The following is a 24,857-nucleotide window of genomic DNA, read 5'->3' on the forward strand; positions in this document are numbered from 1 at the left end:
TGGAAGGATATTTTTCAGTTCATGACTTTTCCAATTGGGAAAAGATTACTTTTGCACTTCTCAAAGCTGCCCCACATGTCAAGGACTAGTGGGAAACCTATTGTAAACAAAATGACGAAAATGAACCCTCATTATTTTTAGGTGCACCCACTTGGGATTCTTTGTAAGATTCCATCAGGGAACAATATTACCCTCTCGGGAGCTATGAAGATAAATACATAAAGTGGAATACACTACAATAGGTAAGGGACCAAGATGTGTCAGAGTTCACAAATTTTTTCCATACTCTTCATACGAAGCTCGATATTGAGGATTATGAGCGGCATTTGGTACTAAAGTACCGTGCTATCTACACAAATACATCTATGATGAGATGGGGTTCCTAGAAATTTCCTCATTCAACACAGCGTACAAATATGTTGTCAATATTGAGTAGAAGTTTCAACAGAAGAAGTGGGACTTTGGATCTACGAATCTGAGGTAAGGAAAAGGTGCTCCCAAACCATAGAGAAAAGGAAAGATCCAAGGCAGGACTACCCAAAAGAACCTGCCAAAACCACAGGTAAAGAAATCCACCATGAAGACAAATAAAAAAATGGGAAAATTGTGTGAGTTCCATAAGAGCTCCAATGACAACAGAAGTAAGTGTCAGGACTTGTAGTTACTGGTGGTCGAATTGAAGACCTCCAAATCAAGTGCATGTTCCAAATCTTAGTCAAAAACTGATAAGGGGAATGGAAAAGGGAAGAAGATCATTGATTAAGAGCTGAGTCCGACCATGGCCACCACTACGATACCAAAGAATGAGCCTAAATATCCATAGGAGGGGGAAGGTCTCTTCCACTCATAGTTGTGGTTGAAGGGTTCTTCGCTATAGTTCATTGTCGATAGTGAGAGCCAAAAGAACTTCATTTCAGTAGAATTCATGAAGTGGTTGGGCATAAATACTACAACAGATCCATAGTCGTACACCATCGAGTGGCTTCACCAAAGACAGATCTTCCTGCCAACCAACAATTTTGCCTTCACTACAACATCAAGCCATTCACGGATGAGGTATTGTGTGATGTTGCTCTTCTTGAAGTTTTTGATGTATTATTAGGACAACCAGACTTGTGGAAGTAACATGATGTATATGAGTCTAGACCTCACTCTGTGATTATTACTTTGGGAAATAAGTTATACAAGATACCTGAGGTAGCCTTGCCTATGGCCATCTCTTTTATCACCACAAAGCAATGCAATAAGATCATTTCCCATACTAGCAAATTTGTTTTTCTTATGATTCACCTTCACGACAAGAAGAAGGTTGTGGCCACATCTTTGATATAGGGATAATCCACATAAAAACAACAGATGAGAAATGTCATGGAGGAGTATAGGGACATTTTCTCCTCACCTATTGGCATAACTCTGAACTATCAGTTCACGCACTCCATCGATCTGACCTCGGGTGCGCTGCTGCCCAATCGTCACTCTGTTTTGGAGAATGATGAGATGAAAAGGAAAACTCAGGAAATATTGTAGAAAGGCACATCAGGCCAATCTCGTCACCCTATGGGAGCCTGATTGTATTGGTATAGAAGAAATATGGGACCTAGAGACTTTGTATTGAATATCAGCTGCTGAACAAGATCACTATCTAAAATAGGTATCCAATCCTACGGATTGATGACCTTCTGGAGTAGCTCAAGGGGGCTAAATATTTTAGAAATATTGACTTGAAGTCAGGTTATCACTAGGTGTGTATGAAACCCTCTGATGTGTGGAAGATTGCCTTCAAATCCAAGGAGGACCTTTTCGAATGCTTGGTCATGCCTTTCTCGTTGATGAATGCCCCGAGAACCTTCATGATATTAATGGATTACATCTTGTGACCCTTCACCAATGAATTTATTGTGGTGTATTTAGATGACATATTTATCTTCTTCTAGAGTAGGAAAGAGCACCTCCACCATATTCGACAGGTCCTTCAAACCCTGCGACAATGCAAGTTGTGTGCTAACTTGGAGAATTTACTTTTGGACTCACCCAATTTTAATGTATGGGGTACATCATTGATGAGAAGGGTGTGCGTGTGGACCTAGCCAAGATACAGGTCATTTGGGATTAGGCAGCCCCAACCACTCTAACAGAGCTCTGCATCTTTTTGGCTCTTGCAAATTTCTACTGCAAGTTCATGTTGGGGTTCTCCCATCTAACTTGACCTGTACGTCAAGTCATGAAGGACATAGCGAACGAAAATTTTGTTTTGTATGAAACCCAACAACACACTTTTTTCGACTTGAAGCATCACCTCTTCTCTTCCTCACTGCTCACAATATGATACCTGAAAAAACCATTTGAGATTGAGACATACGCCTCTGACTATGCTGTTGGTGCAATTTTGACTTAGCAGGGGCATCCAGTGGCTTACCATAGTGAGACACTTTTAGAGGGAGTCCGATAGTATCCCACTTATTAAAAAGAAAGGTATTCCATTTTGCAGGCCTGTCATCTATTGAAGCATTAAATTATGGGGAAGGAAACGGTCATGCACACAGAGCACTCACCCCTACAGTTCATATGGACACAAGGGAAGTTACAGAATGATCGCTGTCAGAAATGATTGACCAACCTACAAAAATTCCATTTGAACATTAATTACAAGAAGGTTTGCACCAATAATTTTGCATATTACCTTAGTTGACCACCAGTCATGGTAGTGTTCATTGTGCTCGACTCCTGTGGGCACGGGACTTGAAGGTGCCACATCTTTACCGGAGCAATCCAAAATTCGGCAGCACATACTCGACACTCCTGAAAGGGAAGAAAGTTCCAAATTTTCACCTTCAAGATGCATTGGTATGCCATGTGGAATAGATCTGTGATCCTTCAAGGGAGCATGCCAAGATGATTTGGGAGGCACACTGTAGTCGGATCGCTCCAAATTTTAGTGTAGAGAAAGTAGTGGTGGTATTGCTGGAGTATTTTTATTGGCCAAAACTTTATCAGGATGTTGGGAACTACATTAGATACTACACCCCCTATGCCATTTCCAAACCAACCATCAAGAATGGAAGCATATATACTCTTGTACCTATTCCTAGCCAGCCTTGGGAATCTATCTCCATGGATTACATATTGGGATTTCCTTATACTAAGCACAAGAATCACTATATTTTCGTGGTCGTCAATAGATTATCTAAGATTTCCATCATGGCATCCTATAATAAGAATATGACATCAAAGGTCAATGATAAGCTCTTCTTTGAGCGAGTGTGGCTACACTTTTGGATCCCACATTTGATTGTCTCAAATCAAGAGAACATAATCCAGAGTGAATTTTGGTAAAGTGTATGGTTGATGATGGATACAAAACATATTATGTCCATGACTTTCCGTCCCCAAACTTAGGCCCAAATAAATGATGTCAACATGATCATTATGCACATTTTGTGCATGTGCAACTCGAAGTAGTCACACACATGGGATGAAATTATCCCCTATGTCCAACATAACTACAACAGAGCTCTCCACAACTCAATGGGCCACAACCCCTTTCACGTAGGGCTAGGATTTCATACATTATGCTCCATTGATGTGGTCATACAATTTGCAACCACTCAAGAAGATTCAGCTCACATCCACTCCGAAGACAACAAGGATAAAAGCTTAATTACGTGAATTCAACACATCCACTAAGTCCATGATATATTGGATAAAGCCAATTCTAAGTACAAGCAATGCCATGATCAATATTGAATGCCATACAAGTTCCAGGTTGGAGATAAATTTTGGCTAGATTTGTAGAAGGAGCACCTTGCTAGACCCCACCGCAAGCTTTGCCTGCTATGATATGGGCCATACACCATCATCAAGGCTTTCAATGATAATTCCTTTGAACTCAGTATCCCATTGTTCCTTGTTTTGCATCGAGTGTTTAATGTAGATCACATTCGGCCATACTTTCCACCATTGTTGAACACATCCGACGTTGTAGAACAACTCACACCAATAGAAATCAACCTAGACTGTATGGAACAAGCCATAATTGATCATCTCATGCACACACAGATCAAGAAAAATCGCTAGTAGAAGATCCATCCATATCGAGGTTCCAAAGTAGGCCAACGCCTTCGCCAAGCGAAGTGGTTCACGAGGGACCAAGTTCAACAAAAATTTCCCCACCACATGGAGGCTTTGCATGCAATGGGGAGCATTTCTTCCTAAGGTGGGAGGAATGATCCAGGCAGATATTGGTAGCCACCCAGCTATTCCACTTAGACCTCGAGTTAGTTTCATCTGTTTTCTTGTTTATTTCAACATTTACTATTTTTAGTAGTTTTTTAGGTCCTAAACTTCCAGAGTAGTTTTTACCACCTAAACAACATTTTTTTAGGTCCCACAGGCAAAGACCTACCTTAAATTATATAGTACTCGGAGAGACCTTTACGTCAAGGTGTTGTATGCGCCAAATATAGATAATATGACAAAGTTAAGACCTCGAGAAGTTGGCTGCCCAACTAACCCCAACGAGCCCCACAAACACATGATGTTACATCTCTTGGGGTTATGGTTTAGCTTTTTTATGGTTTCTCTTGTTGCTCACTAATAAAAAGGCCCTTGAGTCTCATTGTAACATCATTCAGAGGCATGTAGCCGCCACATCCCTTCTCAAAGATATGCTACCATCGCCCGGGACAATTTATTTCCTTTTTGTTTCAAAACGTAGTTCAATTTTTTTCTATTAATGAAATGAAGTGTTATTTCTACTACATCTCTGTATTTATGATTATATTTTAATTTGTTGCGTTCCTATTTAACGTCATATGAGTTAATGGCCAAAGCATTGTGAATCCAAGCCAAGTAGTGGAACTACCTCAATTTGTAGGATTGGCATATCTTAGAAATGATGTTAAAATGAAATCACAACCTTCCATTGATTGTGAGAATTTCAAAGGATGAGCTAAGTAAATGTCTTCTCATCACAACTGCACCAACAAAAAAAATTCCAAAAATAACGTCAAGAAAGTATGGAGGAAGAAGAACTATGTCAACCATTGCAACAAGGGTGAACATTAGAGAGACACATGTTGGACACTCCATCTAGAGCTACATCTAAAGAAGAACAAGGATCATATGAACTCACCTATGAAGGAACCAACCAATGATGTAGGTCAATAATGAAACCGACTAGAGGAATAAATCCCATTACCCTAGTTAGGTAATAGATGGGTAGCCTTTTTAAGTAGTTGAGGATGGACACAATTGTAAATCACATGTTTCTTTTAAAGACACCACAGATTGGAAAAAGTATGAAACATGGTGATATTTTGGCCTTTAGATCAATATCAAACTGTATGATTTATGTTTCAAAACATGACCATGAGTGTTCTATAAACTCTTGGCAACTATGGTCTTGTTTGGGATCTTGCAAGTTGAACATATATTGGGAGCTACATATTTGCATGTCGATATAGGTATTGGCTTGAGCATTCCATGTACTGAAGTAGAAAAGTGAAGGAAAGGGGAAGATGGCATGTGAGAGACATTGATTATGCATATCAAGATTGAAATATGGTTTATACTTATTGAAGACAAAAATTTTGTGAGCGGGGGCAAATAATCTTGCTGGATCTCAAAAATAAAAAATAAAGAATATTCAAAATGCAGCTTAAATAAGACCAAGTTGTAGTGCTCATATTTATGATTCCAGTGGTGAAAATGACACTGAAATCCAATTTCCTATGGCCAACTTATTTCACTTTGAATTTTGACACGATAGGCAAGAAGGAGGGGGGGGTGCAGTGTGCCATGTGGCATCCTAATGAGAAAGCTAGTGCTTAGACACACATGTATCTCTTTTGAATTTGAATTTTAAAGTATTTTGATTGGATTACATACTATGACATGGAAATTCCATGTTAACCTTTTGAGCTTGTCACCCCTTAGGAGGAAACACGTGGTCTTAACAATTAGGCCCACTCAAGCTGTATTGGAACATCTCCTAATATTAGGACCTAAAAATTTTCATGGTTATAGTGTTAAAGACTTTGCATGGTTAAAGGCTTAAATAATTTAGGAGGGCCCTCCGCTTCACCAAAGACACTTTGAGGGAGCTCATTTTTGTGCCCTCTAGAGCTCCCTAGCAAGGTATCGTATAAATATTGTAATTTAATGTACTATTTTAATTTTTATTAATTTTCGTTGGGTAGTTATGTTAAATTTGACTTGCTCAAGTTACTAGTGGTTTTCTGACATGAGCTATTCATGAGCTCATGGTATTAAGCCCATGGTATTCATGTACGATATAACCTATTTAAAGGGAGAATTAAACATGCCGAGATCCATCTTAGTTCTACATCTAGTAAGGACTCAGTGATTAGTCTACTTTGCATCTCAATATATTTACATATCAAGAGATTGGATCTCTCTACTACATTGGAAGATCTGGAGTTGAGATGGACTAAAGGATCTCTCCAGCCTATTATGGTAGATATGTTGTCATGTAATGTCCTTCAAACATTAACTATTTAATGTTTATATTACATTACATTAATACATCTTTACCATAGTAGGTTGCAGAGAATGTCTATTCCATCTGAAGAGTCGATCCACCAAAGTCTTAAAGGTATCAAATCTATGGAGGTGCAAATACTTTGAAATGCAAAGAGATTTGATCCTATAAATTCTTGGTATATGGGGAGTTAAACTGCCTTAGTCCAAGTTTTAGATATCTTCCTAGGGAATATTTGAGGAGGTGAGTTAAAGCTGATGGAGCAAGTGTAACCAGGAGAACGGTGATTATTAGTTTCCTAAAAATACTAAGTATAGTAGATAACTTCACTTTCATATTTGACCAAGTCCATTAGTGTTTAACAAGGAATATAATGGTTTACTTTTTTTTTTAATATTAACTAGAATTTCTCTTGTTATCTATTTGAGTGTATAAATGTTGCAATTTAGTTTACTATTTTTATTTTTATTAATTTTTGTTGGGTAGTTATGGTAAATTTGACTTCATCAAGTTTCTAGTGGTTTTTTGACCTGAGGTATTCATGAGCTCATGGTATTGATCCATTGGTATTCATGTACTATATAACCTATTTAAAGGGGTAATTAAACATGCCTAGATCCATCTTAGTTCAACGAATGATATTGTTTAGACCTCTTTGCATCTCAAGATATTTGCATCTCAAGAGATTGGATCTCTCTACTACAGTGGACTAGAGTCTCTCTCCAGCCTATTATGGTAGATATGTTGCCATGTAATGTACTTCAAATATTAAGTGTTTAATGTTTAAAGTACCTTACATTACAACATATTTACCGTAGTTGGTTGCAGAGAGCCTCTATTCCATCTCAATTGTGGATCCACCAAAGTCCTAAGGGTATCAAATCTATGGAGGTCCAAATACTTTGAAATTCAAAGAGATTTGATCATGTAAGTGCTTGGTAGATGGGAGTTAAGTTGACTTAGTCCAAGTTTTATATAACTTCCTAGGGAATATTTGAGGAGGTGAGTTAAAGATGAAGGAGAAAGTGTAACAAGGAGAGTAATGGTTTATTAGTTTTTTAGAAATCCTAAGTAAAGTAGATAACTTCAAGTTCATTGGAGTTTAACAAGGAGATTATTGGTTTACTATTTTTTTAAGTCTTAAGTAGAATTGCTCCTGTTATCTATTTAAGGGAGTGTATTTAAGGGAATGGAATAAATTATTGATTATGATTTTATATATTTTAAATAAAAATAGGAGGATATGTAGTTAGTGTTGATGAAAGAATGATGTGTCTAAGTGTTTTTTGCGAAGTAAACTGGTTTTCATATTCAATTTCTCTTATAAAATTTGAAGATAAAATTTAGTAGAAGCTAAAATTCACACAATGCACACAAAATAACTAGCTAAAAATTAATTAGTCCCATTTCCCAAATCAAAAACATATATATCATATAGTATTTTATAATTCTTTAATAAATTATCATAGTGAAAAAAATATTATTGAATGTAAAATGTTGTTCTATCAAAATATAGAACCAATATTAAATTATATTTTAGAAAACATTAATTTATATATAAATACTAATATATATATATATATATATATATATATATATATATATATATATATATATATAAATTATAAATTTAAATAAAAGGGATATAATAATAAGAAAGGTAGTGATTAACAGTTTATTGTTGAATTTTATTTATTTTGTGCTTTGAAGGGTTAGATTTAGTTAGAATGAGAAGACTAGCTAGAAGGAAATATTCTACTTTAAACAGTGAAAGAACCTTATAAGCTTTATGTATTTTATTTATCATTTATAAATAAGTAAAATTTCCAACCCTAGTAGTTAAAAATACAATGTTTAAATGACATTACTCACCACAGTTATAATAAAGACAAATAAAGATAGTGGGGCTGAAGGGAAACTTTGATAAATATTAAGAAGGAGACGAAGAAGCTGTAATTCATCTAAAGACAATGGCGAAATAAGACAACATTCCAGAAACCTCAGAAATCGAATTTTGTTTCATGCTTCTTGGTCTAAAAAGTGGGATTCAGTTCATTGTATGCTTTCTAGGTCATACTAGACAACTGGTCCTGCAGCCATTTAACTGCTCTTATCCAATTGCTTCTAAATCTAATTCAATTATAAATAAATATTGAGTTATATATATTCCAAATTCACGTATACCTATGAAGATGAGTAAAGACCTTCAGCTTAGACAAAAATTCCTTTGTCCCTGGGAGATCCATTTTAACTATTAAATGCAGTAGCAGAGGTGACTTCTTTGTCCTTTTGTGTTTATTGAGGATACAAAAATAACATAAATGGTAACTCCCTAGATTAACCCTAAATCACTTCAGTGTCTGTAAGAACTTATCTTAGGGGTCAAATATAATTTTTCATAGGGCTCAAGTTTACAGTAGTGAATGTTTTGGGACATGTTTAATTTTGGTCTCTTGTAGTGAAAATAATTTGTGACAAAAGGTATTTTGTTTAGCTCTCCTGTAACTTCCCTCTCGCTTTTTTTTTTCATTATTTTTACTGCCACTAAGAGTATGTATGCAGCTATGGAGTCAAATTTTTCTTGAGCCGTTGTGCTCAAAATTGGACCTGTGATTAGGACTCTCCAACATCATTGAGACTCTCCAACCATCAAGGAAGAGAGCGTGAACAATTTTTTTTAACAGAAAATTAACACCGATCACTCACTCAAAAGATGCGTACAAAACCTACACTCAGACACCTATAGATCAATTTTATATATTCACTTGTAGCGATAGAGGCGACTTTTTTACCTTTTTGAGTTTATTGAGCCAAGAGCCTCAATAATTATGAAAAGCGGTAGAAAAGAAACACTAATCGGGAAACTCCCTACGTTAACCCTACAACAATTCCGTTTGTGCTAATTTTATTCCATCTATGTAGAAATTTATCTTTTTAGAGGTTTACAGTAGTGAAGGTTTTCGGAGATGTTTAATTTTCGTTTCTTGCAATCAATTTCCAAGAATAGTGTTTTACATGTTTAATTTGGAGAGATTTTATTAACTAGAATACTATCTTCCATTTTGTTTATCTCTACCATAACTTCCATAACTGCCCTACAAAATCTGTTGTGAGCTATGGAGTCAATGTTTTCTTAAGCAACAATTCCCAAAGTAAACAAAAAATTAAGAAAGAAGTAAACAAAAATTTAACAAAGAAGTGAATAGAAAATTAACAAGACTCAAAAGTCACTTAGAAGGGGCCATCAAGAAAAAAATCGGCTCAATGTACAGGGCACTCACATTTCTTTTATAAGAACAGAAGTCAACAGGGACCTGTTGACCTTTTCTCTCTCTTCTCTCTGCTTTATTCTCTCTCAAATTTCACAATCCTATGGGGAATTGTATTAAAATGTCTAGAATATGAAATTTTAATACAGAATGTATCCATTCTTCTATTGAGTACCAACCTGTCTGCTCTATCGCGACTCGTGCTCCCGCTGTGTTACCAAAACGACCAAAACCTCTCTGCCAAACTGAACACAGCTTTAGTACAAACTCAAGAGAGATATGATGAAATGATGCACTCTTGTACAAGTTCAACCTGGGGCTGATATAGTTAAGTGAGTCCATCTATATTATGTCATGAGCTCTATACCCATGAAAATATGTCTTCATTAAATAAATATTGTTTTATGTTTGTATAGATTTATTGCTTGTTGACCATACTAGCTTGCTACCCATGGGCTGGAATCACAAGATTATAAACAAAATCAGAACAATTAGCATACACTAATACGGAATCAGTTCATGGCTAAGAACCTATATGACTAATATAACCACAAAAAGGAAATTATCATCACAAATAGAGATATTGGAGAGTGCCAAAAAGTACACATCATTTAAGGAGGCCTTTAAATCATGCTTTGAGAGAGCCTATGCCTGAAGGTTTTGTTCCCCATATAGATGTTGAAAGGACACAATAGTTAAGGATGACAGGATCTAGTTAATCAATCTAAGAGAGTCTATAATGATCTTGATCCTCTAAATACCCACCAAATAGATACATTGAAGAGAACCCCATAAGGCTATCATCTCAACCTCCATTTGCCACCAAAACCCCAAACCACCAAAAGCTAAATAGGGAAAAGGGGTCAACAATAAGAAATATTGTACAACACCATCTAAGGATGTTCAATCAAAGAAACATGTGGGGAAGATGTCATCCAAATCAACCAAAGTGACAGATCCATAATTTTCTTTGGGAAGCCAAGGACACATTTCTTGAAAGTATGCAACAATCAAGGCAACAACCTTGATATCATTGATTTTACCATCAAAGATGAGGTAGTTTATTGCCCCCTAAATCCCCATCCAATATAAAATGGGATTTCCCTCACAATAATGATGTCTTGAGTAATGAGGCAAGTAGTGATAGAGGATACATCTTGAGAGACATTAGGATGCATATGCCCCCTTAAATTCCCCATCCAATATAAAATGGAATTTCTCTCACAACAGTGGCTTCCTGAGTAATGAGGCAAGCAGTGATAGAGGATACATCTTAAGAGACAGTATCTCCTAGGAGAAGGGATATCTCCTCCCAAACAACTCCAATATAATGCATCTCCTTAATCCAATAAATCCCAATTTTATCTTTCTATCCCAAGTTAAAATGACATTGTGGATAGCTAACAAAGTAAAGAATTTTAATTTCAAAAGGATGTCCCAACCCCACATACTAGCTCACCAATAAGTAAAGGTAAGGGTTGGATGTTTGAAGACATAAAAGCATATGCTTCCTTAGCACAAATCCTAATTTCCACAATGTGTACACCACAAACTAGTTGATCCTTGGGCTATGAAAGTATGATGCAAGATTGGTAAAGAAGATTTACATAGTATTCCCACTCCCCTTCTAAGTGTTGAGTTCATTCCACTAGAGAGACATAAGAGAGTAGGAACAAATATGGTGAACATAAAATTAACAACACCCATCAATGAGTGAGTGAGAAGGGGCCCTCTAGAAGCAAACCAAAACAAACTCAAGACAACCATAATGTAAGAATGCAATGTTGTACAAATTCAACCTAGGGCTCATATAGTTCAGTGGATTAGTGGATATTACGTCAACAGGGTTATACCGATGACATGCACTTTGTATCACATGATATACCAATGATTCAAAATAGCTTATTCTTGTGTCCAACAAAAAAATGCTAATGATCCATTCATCAATATTTACCCTTATGAATTTTGGTTAATAGTTACGACATCTCGCAACATCTAATCAAAATTTAGAACATCTAATTTTTCATATATTGTTAAGAATGAATCTTTGAAAATATAACACCCCATGTAAAAGTGCCAACTTCCATAACATTAATATCCTATAGAGTGATCCAATCAAACACAAAAATATACCATTCAACTAAAATCTTATGCAATTAGGAGGCTTCTCTATTTTTCTACACTTGCAAAATGTGAGACAAATAGAATAGAGCTCAAACCAATTTAAACCAAGATCTTCAAGAAAGTTGTGTTATACAATACTCCAATTACTAACCTCACTAACATCAATAAGTGGTTGAAATAGGTCTACCACCTATTCTCTTCTATGACTCAAGATAGTTTCATCCATCTTCCCAATACAAAAAATTTCAATGTCATTAATATAGAATATATACATTCCCATCTATTCTTAGAGTGTTTTGTATCAACTTATCTAAATTCCAAATTTCACATATTTGGGAGTTGAATACTACAACAAAACTTTGAGGACACACCTAATTGACACTCAACCAGCTATGCCTTAAACCTTCTATATACAACATGTATTAGGCTTTTGTTCTTCCATTGTCAATGTTGATGTTCTTTTCCTTGTAGAGGTATTCCTTCCAAAAGTTACTTTACCTCCATTTGTTTCCTTGATGCTTATAAAATTGCTTTGATCCCCAGCAACCACTATTGACACATTGTTTCCTTGATGCTTATACAAATGATTTGATCCATTGTTTTATATTGAGAAACCACTATTGACACAATGATTATTCTCTTGCTTCTGGGCATATAGTATGTGACAACAATTTATTCCTTCTTTTTCCACACCTTGACTGAAATCCTTTTCATTATTTGAGTTAATCGGTAATATTTGGCCTTGTATCAAAATTTACAACATAGAACACATTCTATATGCTTTTGTAAATATTTTTTTCTATAGCCATGGTTAGTTTCTTTATGATCAAATGCATAACATAGAAATAAATAACGATGAAATAATCTATGGTACCTAGAGCATTTCCTTTTGTTCTTTATTTTTCTAAAGACATCTTTCTAAAATTCTTTGGTTGACTGGCTTGCTATATCTACATATCCCTTGAGATGGGAAATTATTTCATTCTTCTCTTTTAGATACCTTTTTGTTTCTCCTAACTACTTCTCAACATGATCAAGTTTCTTTGTCATGACTTTTCATTTTCGTTTAAACTTCTCTGACTCGAATTTAAAGATCATAAGAGAGGTTTCATCTAAAAGTTTCCAAGATTCCATGGATCCACCTTCCATTAATTTTCTATTTGTGAAGTTAAATTTATCTAATACCACTTGTTCAACCAAAGACCAAATATAAATATTTTATTATATTAAAATTTAAAAAAATTAATACCAAGTGTATATGAGTAAACATAAATATATAATAGAAGGTAGGGGATATAACACTATCAAGCTATGTGATAAACAAGAATGTTTCAAACAATATTTAAAATTTAAGGCATGCAGCCAACAAATATATAAAGTAAATATTGAAGTAAAATATGACCCATAAACAAATAATTCCATTGCAAAGTATAACTACATATACTTGAAAAATTCTAAAAATAATTTTCAATAAGAAAATATGAAAACTTTCCTAACATTGAAACAAATATAATTTTTTCAATAGCTTACAAGTTTAAAATATAATAAATATTTTCATTTACTGTAATGTTATTGATTAAAATGTATTATTAGCTTAATAGTTGCATTCTATGCTTTTGACTTCTTTTCGAACATTTTTCAAGCCAATTTTTTTTCAAAGCTTAAAATCAATTTATACACCTTGTTTCTTCATAGGAATAATAGGCTTATATTAATTCAATCAACTAGTTTAGCATGTTCCAACATATATAAGATCGCTCCCCATGCCAAGAAAATACATACATCCTCCTTGTGCTCCCTTTGTTAGATATCTTTTACTATTATTAAATACCTTAACCATTTTGAGTGTATAGTTTGATACTTAGACGTGTTAGTATATCATCTATACTAGTAATACATGTGTTAGCTTATCACCACCATTCCATTTATAAAAAGTTAATTTATATGGTAGTATGACTTATCAAATGTTATCAAACAAGGTATAGTCCAGAAATAATGAGTAATTATGTAAATTTAAGTGAAGGAAAAGTCAAAAAATTCTATTTGAATGAAAATGAAAATTAAAAATTAAAAACTCTAGAGCTAAAATGGAAAATATATCATATGTCTCATGTTTGCCTATGAATATATAAATATATTGAACTTTCTATATAAAATCAAAGAAACATGAAAGAAAAGAGGGAAATAAATAAAGTGTTTAGGTTGTAACTCTAATGGAAAGCTATGTGGCTTAATTAGAAAAGCTAATTGGCCTATGTCCCATGTTTATTGATTTATACCTAAGGAAAATGAACGTGCTAAATGAAATCAAAGAAAAATGAATGAAAAAGTGAAATAAATAAATTTTGAAGGTTGTTGTTTTAATCTAATGTTGCTCCTCAAGCCTTCCATATTCAAGTGATGAGGATTTATATCTCTTGAAAGTTAGTTAAAGTAACAAGAAATAAAATTATCATCAATATCACTTCGAAATCACTACATAATTCTTGGCCTTTCCTTTTCACAAGTTATCCATAATTTTTCAACTATTTCTAATTTAGTGATGGTTGAATTTTTAAATTCCATGAATTGTCACATATAATTCTTTAACTGTAAAACTTAATTGTGCCTTGAGGATTTTAAAAGAAAATATTTGTTGTACATCATGTGATGACTTGTAAAGGGGATAATCCCATTATTATAAGTCTGTTCTCTACATTGCAAAAACTGTGGCATCTCTAGTGATACATGGCTCTCACTCCATTAGCCATTGAGACCTTACCTAGTACTTGGCACACATGGGCATTATTGGGTTACATATAGGATATATTGCAATGCATCAAACAATAACACAGGTTTTAGATAATCACACATGTCATATGGACAAATCCAAGAGGGAGACTATGCTTACTTGGATTAAATTAATGCCCACATGCAATTACTTTCCTATCATTCACTAGAGGTAGGAGGTTCTTAAGGTAGTTTAGTACTTAGACTAGGTTGCTACATGATGTTACCTTTTGTAGATACTTGGATCATGTAGAGAGAGGTTAGTAACTATGTTGTTGTAGTTAGTTACAAGCAATTAATTTTCTTTTGTTGGGGGGGGAGGGGAATTTTAAGGTTGGAAATTTAACATCACATGTAGAAAATTAGGACAATGGTAAATTACAAATACTTGGTTATAATATTGTAATAATTTTCCTAACTTTCTAATGATTTTGTATATTATTTCATAAAATTTTGGCAATTTTTAAGGTAAAATAATTTTATGATATAAATTTTGGGAAAACCAATTTTAAAAGAAATGGAAAGCCAATTTATTATTATTATTATTATTATTATATAATTTTATGGTCGTATCTTGGCCTATAATAAGGGACCCACCTTAGCCTGATTTGACGACTAAGTTCATGCATACTCTACCCCCCATTAGAGGAAATTTCAACTCAAAAATAGTCACCTAAGAAAAATTTTAAAAATTAGTAAAATAATGCCATGTAGACCATTTTTTAATATATAATTTTTATTATTTTACTTTTATCAAAATTAAGAAAATAAATGTTAGTTTATCAAAATAACAATATGTATAATTTATCTTTAAATTAATTTGTTTCCACAAGATTTTAGGAAATTTAAATTAAAAAGGTTAATTAAAATTAAAATTAGTTACACATCATTAAAAATATTCGGTCCACTACATATAATAGGAAACAACATGCTATTCAATATTAAGGCAATTGTCTATATTGGAAAAGGTTCAGTAGTCGAACCCTGCTGAGGTTAGTTGGTCCATGAAAATAGCCCATAAAATAGAGCCACATGGACACCCCCATAGGGCCACATGGCATCCTTTCATTGGGCCGCAATGTCGCTTGTGGTTGGCCCAACCACAGTCATCATAACCAATAGAAAATCACCACTTGTCTAGTCCTTATCGATCCTTTCAGAACCTTACTACATAGTCACCTACTAATGTGAGTGCCACATCATTGTATGGTGTTCACAGCCACATCATTGTATTGTGTTCCCACACAACCCTACAAGTTAACATTTAATTTGTTTTGAGAGCATGCTAACTTTATCATATGATCCAAGAGCCCATGGAATCACAACGACAATATCTACAATTTGGCACTCATTTGGGAGAATTTGAGCACTTTGACTTTGGAGCATATTTTTCATCCCCTTCATCATCTCTAGTGTTATGGTTAAGAATTAAAAATTAAACCACTCTTCAAGCTATAACTTACTAATCAAAATTTATGTCTTAGGCTCTCCATTTTTTGGGATATGACTCATACAATTTTTTTTGTTCTGCACTTCCCAAACTATAATTTAAAAAAATAAAATATTTCCTTATGCTCTTGAGGTATTCTTCTTGATTTGTTACTTTCCAACATAGTCGTTATTATATCTATTAGGTTATGATAACACCAATATTACAAATTTAGTTATTATAGCATAGATACGACCATCATATTCATGATCAAACCATCACTACAAGCTTTCCCCAATTACCACGAAAAATTTAATTAATTGACCATCATTAACAATTTTACAAAAACACAAAAAATTAAATCTTGCCCCTCTAACAAACATACAACTTGAATCTATGTAAGATATCAAATTACTAGTTTGATGCCCAATAGGTATTGAGGGGTTGTTTATATATATATTATCGATGTAGTCCAAAATTCATATGGGATAACATGTGACTGGTCCACATCTAAGGTTGTTATGGTATTTCCATATGTTTAATCATATACATGTCACCTTATTCCTTGTTCTATGTCCCTTTGGGGTTACCTAAATCAAATAGTCCCATCGAGCCATCACCTTGTTCTTTATTCGTAGTTTTACTAATTTCCTTGTTCATTCTATTATTTTCCTTTAGGGCTTAGATCTAAATTCATATGACCATGCTCATTACCAAGGCTCAAGTGACCAATTCCTAAAGGTCACATGGCCATGCCACATATCAAAATGTCATTGGCTCGTATGGTGGTATTTTGTTGATTAATGGGTCTAGATTTTGGTGTGTGTCCATCACTAGATCAGAACTATTTTCATCACCATTAACTTTGTTAAACAATAGGCTAGTTTAGACAACATCCACCATGGATCCTTTGGAAGTTGTAAATTGTTTAATAAATTAATTTAGGGGTATTTTCCATATAGTTTTAGGCCTTGAATTGCTGGTGAACTTCCATTGACCATAACCTATGATCAAGGAGGAGTTTTTCGGATTCAGATATACCATTGGAAAGGCCTTGACCAGGCTTATGAAAACATGCTATCTACAAGATAATTATGGTATGAAAAACTTGAAAAAATCTCAATGAAATTCAATCATCTTTTGACTTCACCTCATGAGATAGTGTACGGTATCCAATTATCATATTTCTTCTTTTGGTCAATGAAAGATATTTGTGCTAACTCATACATTCCCTTTGACATTAATTCCACCTTGTTTTCATTAATGATAACACTGTGTGCAACAAAAACATTATTATAATTATAATTGTATACTTAATCAAAACATAATTATACCATTTTCCTAAATTGTAAAGGGCCTTAAATATTCTAATTTACTTTAGTTTGCATAAAATACTAGAATCCAATCATGACATGTTAACGATAAAGTAAATCGGCATTTAGTTCAATTTTGTGCGTGTATATATATATATACACATGAGAATTATGTTTATCACATATCTCATGGCCCTTTATGACTACTGTGTGAGGTAATTAGAAAAATGTATATATATATATATAAACATTTTCGTAATTACCTCACAGAGTAGCCTTAAAGGCCCATCAAATACCTCATAAGCATAATGCCCCTACTACCAAAATATTATTTATCATATATGTATATTCTTGAGCATGAAACTGGTTCCTTTGTTCTTTTTCCCATGCTCATAGGAATGTGGCTCAAATTTGGTAAAATAAGGTTTAGGATTACTTAATTTAAGCATGTAGATATGGAACGTGAGAACATATGAAATTTCATGGAGCATATGGGCCACATCACAATGGGATTCACACCCAATGTAAAGGATATATGTGAACACATAAATATTAAATAGATGTCAATTGATCTCATTGATATGGTCATAAACTTAAATGAGGAAATAAGTAGTGGGAATCCCTAAATGTTTGTTAATAGCTTTCATAATGGCCAAAATTTATGAGAGATGGAAATTCTGGCAAATGGTGAAAAGGATAGGTGGATGAAACTAGATACATTGGGAAAATATATACCGATGCTACCAAGATATTATTTATCATATATGTATGTACTTAAGCATGCAACTAGTTCCTTTGATTTTCTTTCCCATGCCCATGGGTATGTGGCTCACATTTGGTAAAATAATGTTTGGGAATAACTAATTTGAGCATGTAGATATGGAACATGAGAGTGTATGAAATTACACAGAGCATATGGACCACATCACAATGAGATTCACACCCAAGATAAAGGATATGTGTGTGAACATATAAATATTAAGTAGATGTCAATTGATCTGATTGAGATGGTCATAAACTTAAATGAGGAAATAAGTTGTGAGAATTGCTAAATATTTGTTAATATTTTTCCCAATGGCCCAAATTTAAGAGATGGGAATTTTTGAAAATGGTGAAAATTATAGGCGGATGAAACTAGATACACTGTGAAATGAGATTTTCCTTATGTTTCATGAGTTTGACCTAAGAGCTTGCGTTGGGAGACAATATACTTAGCTATAGGATATTTTTCGAGGATGACTAAAGAAACATCGCCTATAGTGAATTGGTAAAATGAAAGTGTCAAAATATAGCTAATGGATTATGGCTATAACATTTAAAAGGACTATATGTGGATAATAAGAAGATGAAAAATCTTGATGGTTATGAAGTTCTCATAAGTAAGAATGTACTAACAATCATAGAAAGGAATGTGAATATATGGGTACTAGCTAAAATGCATGAGTATAGATACATGGATGGATTTAGTTAAGCAACAAGGGTTGGGGTATGATATGTTTGGGGTAGTTAAAACACTAGATAGTGTGCCTCAATTGGAGGCCATGTTGAAAAATGTTCTCATAGAAGAAAGTTTTGAATAGAGAGATCTATTAGAAAAGAGGGAACCATGAAATTGAAAATGCAATTTGAATTTTATTTACTAGTTAAACATAGAGAGGGAGGTAGACTCTGCAAATGCGATTAACTTTAAATTTGAATGCAAGTATATGTATGTGTGAGATGATACACAAATATAAGTGTGTTTGTGAATATTAAGGTATGTGAGAGATACAGAAAATATGTTGTTGGTTAGATTGTGTAATGTATAGTATGGTTACATGGCCAATGACATCAATTTTGGTGTAACCATGGACAAAAGTGCCCAACTCTCTATGAACTAGATCATGTACCTATCACGAGATCGGAACTATGTTAATGACCACTGAATTTGCTAAACATTAGGCAAATTTAGACAGCATCCACCATGGATCCATTTGTAAATTGTTTATTAAATTAATTCAGGTGTACTTCCCATATAGTTTTGGGGCATAAATTGCTAGTGAGATTCAATTGACCATAACCTATGATCAAGGTGGAGTTTTTCAGATTGGGATATACCATTGGAAAGGCTTTGACCATGCTTATGAAAACATGCTATCTAGAGGATAATTATCACAAGCTAAACTTGACAAAATCTCAATTAAATTCAATCATCTTTTGACTTCACCTCATGAGATACTGTACGGTATCCAATTTTCATATTTCTTCTGTTGGCTCATGAAAGATATTTGTGCTAACTCATACATTCCATTTTACATTAATTCCACCTTGTTGTCATCAATGATAACACTATGTGCAACAAAAACATTATTATAATTATAATTGTATACTTAATCAAAACATAATTATATCATTTTCATAAATTGTAAAGGGCCTTAAACGTTGTAATTTACTTCAATTTGCATAAAATACTATAATCCATTCATGACATGTGAATGATAAAGTAAATAAGCATTAAGGTCATGACTAAAATCTCTAATAGAGCCTAGTTACTAATTATATTCATGAAGGCTTGAAAATATAGGGATGCATGCTTGTTATGAAACTAGCTCACAAAAAGATAAAAAAGATAGACGAATGCCTTAGAAATAAGCCTTTTCGAGGGGGCAACCTCCTTTACATTAGAAAAATGAGAAATAATGAGATGATACAAATGACAAGACCACCTTTCTATATATAGGAGTCTAAGGGGTCATAACATAATTAGAGCTGAAATAACAATAATAATATAAGGCCACAAAAATAACAATAATGGGCATCTATGGGGCACAATAATAACAATATGGGGACTACATAGGCACACCAATATAATAATGGGGTTATACTAATAAAAATAAGGGGCTACACTAGTAGTATAGGGATCTAACATGCCCCTCTCCTTCAAAATGTGTTGTCCTCAATGCTTGAGTAGTTCTTGATCCTTTTGTATAATTCTTGTCCTCCCATGTGGAATCTTTAGTGGGTAAGTTCTTCCACTTGATGAGATACTCTGAAATTGATCTATTTCGTAGCTATCAATTTCTCAATTTTGTGATTGCTTCAGGTTCCAATACGATTTTTCCTTCCTTCTCAAGTTCTCACAATATTGTTTGAACTGGGATCTTATGCAACTTTTGAATGAGTTCCCACTCCTTTAGGCATATGGATATCTATAAGGCTTGATGTTTGGAGGAACACTTCTTGCAATCTAATGAATAGCATGACCATGACCACGAATAGGTGGGAGTCCTTTGGGAGTCTCAAATACCTTGGAATGATTGTCCAGAACGTTTTGGAGATCTGGAGAAATACATGATTTCGATGTGGGATCCTCCAGTGAACATAATTGAGCAAGTACGCCTCATTGTTATTTATTTAGAAGATTTATCATGCTGTTAGAGTTGATTATCTTTCCCGGTTTCCCTTTGATATCCCTCATTTCAACTTCCTTTCCTTCCCAAAAAAATTTCAAGAAAAATTCTTGAAAATTAAAAGCTATCGTAACCAAAGATCGTATCCATTGGGCTCCTAGTAAAAAATCAACACCACTCATTCGAATGGAAAGCATTGGGCTATTCAATACGTATTCTCCCATGGACAGCTTGATATTATGGCACTTTCCAGAGAAATTTATGGTTCCTCCACTTGCAACCATCACTTGACACTCTGGTGTTGGATATAGGAAGCAATTCAATTCCTTGGCTATATTACAATGAATAAAATTATGGGTACTTCGTGAATCAATCAACACTATTACCATATTCTTTTTGATATGTCCTTCTATTTTGATAGTTTGAGGAGTGGAAATTTCTTCCAATGCATTACAAGATATGGTCGGATTCATTTCTTGATGCTCGATGTGACCTTTCACTTCTTGAACATTTTTCTTCTTGATATGTCCTTCTATATTGATAATTTGGGGAGTGGTAATTCCGGCCAACGCATTACAAGATATGGTCCAATACATTTCTTCTTTCTTGATGTGATCTTTCACTTCTTGAACCTTTTTCTTCTTAATATGTCCTTCTATCTTGAGAGGTTGAGGACTGGTAATTCTTTCCAACTATTTACCAGATATGTTCAAATTCATTTCTTCTTTCTCTGGGGTGGGTTCCTAGTGTATATACTCTTATTTTGATGTTCCTTAAACCTTTTCTTCCTCCTCTTCATAATATATGTAAAATAATTTCTTCTCAGGACACAGTTATGACCTTTAGTGTATTTTCTATCACAATTGTAACAAAGCCCTTTTTCTCTTTTTTCTTCCAATTGTTATCGTGTAAATCTTGTAGGTTGTGGAAGGCTACGAGAAAAAAAACTTCCATAATTATAGTCATGAGTGGTGGGATTCCTTATTACCATAATTTCACTTTCAATTTTTCTTGCCAACCTGAATGCGTGCTCCAATGAATAAGGTTCCCAAAGGAAAACCTCATGTTGAATGCTATCCTTTAAAGTCCCTATGAAGACATCAATCCTTTGCTCCTCTGGAATATCATTTACCCTTATATTCAATTTTTGAAAGTCCTCAATATGCTTTTCCATTGAACACTTTTGTTTGAGATTTATCAATTGGCTAAATAAGGTGTTACTCTTTGTATCCTTATAATGTGCTATCATTTCTTCTATGACAATTGACCAAGTGACAAGTGCTTTACAACAACAAAGCCCTTTACACCATAAAAATTGATCTAGTTCTAAATATGAAGATGCAATACGTACATTTTGTAATAGTTGCACCTCATGTAGATCAAAATATTTCTCCATCTATATTATCCAATTTACGGGATCCTTTCCATCAACCTTCCTCATGTATCCTTTTCTTGTGTTTAGGAGGTCTGTCATGAAACGATTGTAACTCTGTAATTTCGGATCTTCCAGTTCTAAAATCATGACCAGCAATAGCACTCTACATCCTCTTTCCACTTCCACTAGTCTGATCAAAAATGGTTTCCCCACAAAAGAGTTATGCACAATCTCCCAAGGTGACCTGGTTATATACCTTTTGAGAAGAGAGAACTTGTATGAACTGCCACATGTCACTATTTTGACTCTCGGATGTAGAAACTATACAAAGAAAACTATTGTCCATCCTCTTCCTCTAAATTTTTACAAAATTTAAATCTAATTCTCAGAGAGACAGTTATGACAATTTTCCACAGGTCAGTTGTTTAGGATGTAATTCGGGATCCTGTCAAAACCCTAAATGTCTTGGACTATATCGCCAAAAATCTAGGGAAGAAAGATCTGAAATTCGGACCCGAGCTTCACCAATCTTTCAGCTCAAATGGGTTTTAATTTTAGAGTCTTAACCTTTGTAGAAGAAATATTAAAGCGAAAATTCCACGATGACCTATTTGAGACGAAATTTTGGAGCTTGCAAATACCCTAACTGCCTCAGATCATGTCACCAAAAATATGGCGAGAAAAGATCCGAAATTTTTACCCAAGGTTCAGACACATATATTTTAAAATGGGTTTTTCTTTTAGCTTATGAAACTACATAGGAAAAAATTTATAGTGACAATTCCATGATGGCCTGTTTGGAGCAGCAAAACCCTAGAATCCAAAGCTCTGATACCAAATGTTATGAAACGAGCTCACAAAAAGATACAAAAGATAGATGAATTCCTTAGAAATTAGCTTCTTTGAGGGGGTAACCTCCTTTACATTACACAAATGAAAAATTCTTAGATGATACAAATGATAAGACCTTCTTTCTATATATAGGAGTCTAAGGGGTCATAACATAATTAGAGCCAACAAAACAATAATAATTCAAGAGAACAATAATAACAATAGTGGGCTTCTATAGGGCACAATAATAATAATATGTGGACTACATGGCCACAAAAATATAAAAAGGGGGTTATACTAATAAAAATAAGCGGTTAGACTAGTAGTATAGGGATGTAACATTGCTTGAGGATACACAAGAGAAAAATATATGTATTCCTCTAACAAAAATTTTCATGGCCTACCTAGTTATTAAAAGGGAGTCAAACCTAAACTTTAAGAGGGGATTTTAATCTAAAAATTATTATAAATCCTAAATATGTCATTTTTTCTCCTTTGTAATAGATTTGATGTAATATGAGCCCTTTAGATTTAGGATTATCAATTTTGTGCGTGTATATATATACACAAATGAGCATTATGTTTATGAAATATCTCATGGCCCTATAGTGAATTGGTAAAATGAAAGTGTCAAAATATAGCTAATGGATTGTAGCTATAACATCTAAAAGGACTATATGTGGATAATAAGAAGAAGAAAAATCTTGACGGCTATGAATTTCTCATAAGTAAGAATGTAGTAACAATCATAGAAAGGAATGTGAATATATGGGTGCTAGCTAAAATGCATGAGTATAGATACATGGATGGATTTAGTTAAGAAACAAGGATTGGGATATGATTGTTATGTTTGGGGTAGTTAAAAAACTAGAAAGTGTGCCTCAATTGGAGGCCATGTTGAAAATTGTTCTTATAGAAGCAAGTTTTGAATAGAGAGATCTATTAGAAAAGAGAGAACCATGAAATTGAAAATGTAATTTGAATATTATTTACTAGTTAAACATAGAGAGGGAGGTAGACTTTGCAAATGTGATTAGCTTTAAATCTGAATACAAGTATATGTATGCATGAGATGATACACAAATATAGGTGTGTTTGTGAATATGAAGGTATGTGAGAGATACCGAAAGATGTTCTTGGGTTTATTGTGTAATGTATAGTATGTTTATGTGGCCAATGACATGAATTTTGGCGTAACCATGGACTAAAAATCCCAACTCGCTATGAACTAGATCATCTTCAATGTGTATTGAATTTATTAAATCTAACAGAGGAGATAATCTCCATGGATGAAGGTGGTCTAAATGGTAGCTCAATAAGTGAATGAGGGTGCTATGTGCACAAAATATTCTGTTACAAAGAAAAACATTTTATTCCCATGGCGATTGATATGGGAGCAAAATTGTAACTCTCAAAGATGAATTAATTTTTATAGGCCTATATTGGGGCTATAAGGACTGATGTCAAGTAATGAAAATAAATTAGTTTCAACTTGATATTGATTGTACTTGACATAAAAGAGTAACATCAGGAATGAAAGATTAAGTGCCCATTTTGCATTAAGTTGATTGTGAAGGTTCATTTACTCTCTCTTTCTTTGAGTGGAAATAGTGTAAATTAAGAAGAGTTAGACCTATGTCCCATAAACTACTACATAAAATAAACCCTATTTGTTTTTCCCTCTTTCTATCCACTTTGAGGTAGTCTAGTCTACTATGGAGAAAAATAAACCATAATTGAGTCAAGCCCCTTTTCCTCCTAGTGGCCATATTATAACACAACTTTATAGCCAACCATGGCTGAAATGCGAGCCATTCAACCATCATCATGAGTTAAAAATCAACTCTTATAATGTATTC

Source organism: Pinus tabuliformis, chromosome 8, assembly GCF_031772625.1.
Source record: "Pinus tabuliformis cultivar Carrire ecotype Pingquan chromosome 8, CPIR1, whole genome shotgun sequence".
NCBI lineage: Eukaryota > Viridiplantae > Streptophyta > Pinopsida > Pinales > Pinaceae > Pinus > Pinus tabuliformis.